Raw genomic sequence first — 4,028 nt, 5'->3', positions numbered from 1 at the left:
CTCCCGCGTGAACCCAAAAATGTCACTGGGCCGCGCAGGAATCGTGTCCTTACAATTGGCGCTGTCTGTGGGGAGGATGCAGGTAGCACAGAGGAGAGGTTGGCTACTGCCTCAAGACCTCGTTTCATCCTCAACGCTTTCACGTGCCCGAAACTCAGGCAGCAAAAGAACCTGACCTCAGGCTAACACCATCTACAAAGAAGATGCAGGGAACCGGAAGTTGGGAAGCCCCCGCAGAAATTTGCCGGCTGCAGGGTAGACAGTGCTGATGGTGGAAATTCCTTCTTCGGACATACCAAAAATCTGGCATGACCAGAACCTGCTTCGGATTTTGACTAAAAGCGTGGGAAACACCCTCTCCCCTCTGTCATAAGGGAATATTTCTTTGAATCTATGCCTTCGTTGCCCGTATATCACTCTTCTGAGCTTGAGGAGAACGTGGCGCCTTTGCGGCGGAGAGAGTTTTTCTTCCCCGACCCTCGTCTCAAACATGACTTACTGCGGGAGGAAGCTGAAGGAGGAGACTAAGGAGCTGGTGCCTAGGCAAAGAAACTTGCTCTCTTATTTATTTGAGGAGATAGGGTGGTGGCATTTAATTAGCGCAGCTTCCCAAGGAACGCTACAGACAAAACGTCTCCAGCTCGACTTCCAACAAACCTCTGCAACGACAAGACTAAAGGAGCCTCGTGGAGGTGCACCTCGAACATCGGGACACCCAAAAGTACCGCGTGGCCAAAGACTATGGAAATATCTCCTAATCTGTGGGCCTAGTAAATTCGCGGCCCATGCCCTTGCTACATGATGGCCCACGGACTACGGCCCACACCGGGTAATAACTAATGCCGAGGACAACCTCCCGCCCGGCCGCGTACGGGATACCTAAGGAGAGGGAATAAAACAGAACCAAGGCCTTGCATGGTCCTCGGACTCAAGCCTATGGGGAAACCAAGTATAAAACTATTATTATTATTACAAGTTATGGACTGAACCAAGGCCTTGCATGGTCCTCGGACTCAAGCCTATGGGGAAACCAAGTATAAAACTATTATTATTACAAGTTATGGACTTAACCAAGGCCTTGCATGGTCCTCGGACTCAAGCCTATGGGGAAACCAAGTATAAAAACTATTATTATTACAAGTTATGAACTGAACCAAGACCTTGCATGGTCCTCGGACTCAAGCCTATGGGGAAACCAAGTATAAAAATTATTATTATTACGAGTTTTGGATAGAATCAAGGCCTTGTATGGTCCTCGGACCCAAACACGGCATCAAGCCTCCAGTTCTCTCCTCGGCCAGCATGGGTAATCATTACTTTTCACTGGTCGGCCTTATTGGGCCAAACACTTATATTAGAGTTATGGCAACATCTTTTTATTATCAAGTATTTTGGTCTTAGTTATCATCGGTTTAGATACTTTCTCAAGTATTTTGGTCTTAGTTGTCATCGGTTTAGATACTTTCTCATTGAGCCGAGCAGCATTTACCAATATACAAAAACATAAACGGAATATGCAAAATGAAATAATAAACACTTTTATTAATATGAGAGATTATTACAATGTACGAAAAAGGGCTCAGACAAGCCTATACAAAAGGAGAACTGCTGAAGCAACGATAACACTCGCAGTACAGAGAAATAAACAGTCAGGCTTCTTCTAAAACTCATCTTCAAGGTCTCTTCAGTCTCTGCCTCAACATTGCTCATATCATGACAAGAATCTTCTTCGGAAAAGGATGAAGAACAAGGAAGAAGAATTGAAGGAGAAGGAAGAAGAATTGAAGGAGAAGGAAATAGTAAGGAAGAAATCAATGAAGAAGATGGAGGAGATGAAGGAGGAAGATGGAGGACATGAGTAAAGAAGGAGGAGAAGAAGAGAGAAGGGATGAAAAGAAAGAAAAGGAGTAAAAGAGGGAAAAGAGAAGGCACCAAGACGGAACTGGTGCTGGGAAGACTATAAGAGGAAAGCGGAGGAGGGCACCAAGGAGCAAAAGAGGGAGAAGCAGAAGCACTTAGCCCCTGCCTCAGCCCTGACTCCTAACACGTTGGTGCCATATTAGGTATGCTCATGAGGAGCCGGGTGGTGCTGGTCTTGGTTGTTCTCGACTCATCACGCCAAGTTCGACACGACGATCCCTGTCTCGAATTTTGCGAAGAGAGGCGGACAGATCTTAAGTCTGCGCCCACCCTTGCCCTATCGAGCCATTTCAAGCTTATCAGAATATGTTTCTAGAGTAGGGCATTTGATTTCTTCATCATTTGTTCATCTCACGAATAGAAGGTTAGTACGAAGTGATGGCCTCCTGCTGCCTTCTTATAGGAGAGCAAACGGATGGCATTAAATGCATTCAACCTTCCCAAGAAATCTGAAGAAAAAAAGAGGCGTCCGTCCACTTCTCCACCTTATCAAATGAGCGCCGGATAAAATGGCCCGTTAAGGAATTCATTAAGGGCGCGTCTGGACATCCAGCGCAGGAGCAGATTCCGAGCGGATTAAAAGAATCCCTCAAAAACCGCCTATTCCTGGGAAACCGCTCACTAAATGCGGATCAAGCTAAATGGCCATATTAAGGGCCCGGGTTTGCCAAAACCCTCTTTCCAATCGGGAATTCGGATAGAAAGTTTTGAGGGCTATTGTGGGGCCCAGCAATTCGTAGACCAGGCCCATTTGCCCTTAGAGAGCCCGAGGGCCCAATCCGAGGAGAACTGTGGCCCAAGCTCCATGACGCAGAGCACGGACCAATTTTTGGGAGGCAGCCGAGGACAGTCTAGTCCTCGGCAGGCCCATGATCCGCCCAGAATAAAAGGATAAATTCGTAAGGAAATCCAAAATACCTTGGGGCGATTACCCTAAATACCCTTCTGGATAAGGCCCAATGCCTGACAGAACCGTACTCTACAGCTTTATCAAGTCATCCCCAACAATTCCGGGATTAGACTGATGGGACCAATGTCAGTATTTGTAAAGACTGACCCTACACGTGGACGAAGGACATCGAACGCACACTAGTATAAAAGGAGAAGTAAGAGAATCTAGCGAGGGGGGGGGAAAAAGGGACTTCATGAAGAAGATCGCCGGACGACCATGCACAGAACAGAGGAAATCCTCCTGACAGCCGGAAAGGACCGGTCCTCGGATCAAGTCCGAGGAGCCCATTCTCAGAAGTGGCAGCATGGCGGGGCTTTAAACGTTTAGGCCCAGTCCATTTTCCACAGGGATCTTTCTGAAATCCAGACCGGACCATCCCCCTGTGACCAAGCCCAAGCTTTTCAAGCCCACTCTCTACAAATCGTATTGTGAGGGATCTCTCCCGCGTGAACCCAAAAATGTCACAGGGCCACGCAGGAATCGTGTCCTTACAAATATAATGTATAAAAGATGAGTTTATAGAATGAATGGTAAATAACATTCAATCGATATGAATATTAAAAACATATAGATCATGGAATTTAACGGTGAGATTTTCAAAATATGAATTCTATAACAAGTTATTAGGTGATATCACATTACTTAGAGTTACACTAAGTGTAACTTAAACCTAACTCATATATATAATTATATATATATATATATATATGTGTGTGTGTGTGTGTGTGTGAGAAAATGTTATACACTTATAATAATTCTTCAAATTTCTTATTTTTTATCAATGTGAAACTTCAACTAAATGTAAACTTAACAATTATAAGATTAAAAATTGGATACATCACACCAAAAAGAAAAAGAAAAAAGAGTACTCTCGTATCTAATGATAATGAAGATAATGCCCAAAATTTTATATCATTTTAGACATAATAAGAGATTGACCCAAAATTCAAAAGTAAAATAGGAGATCAAACACTTTATCATCATTTTCCAAAGTCATACTACCTTGTAGGAAAAGACTTGAAGTTCAAAACTGTATTGTCTAAGCTTCATATTTCAATAATATAAGGCCCAACTATAGGCCCATCTTTGACAACTACCATGGGGGGCATGGGCTCCATGACCTCTTTAATAATATACCTTTCAGACCTCTTTCTAG

Source organism: Quercus lobata, chromosome 3, assembly GCF_001633185.2.
Source record: "Quercus lobata isolate SW786 chromosome 3, ValleyOak3.0 Primary Assembly, whole genome shotgun sequence".
Taxonomy (NCBI): Eukaryota; Viridiplantae; Streptophyta; class Magnoliopsida; order Fagales; family Fagaceae; genus Quercus; species Quercus lobata.
Note: the sequence above shows the minus strand (reverse complement) of the source record.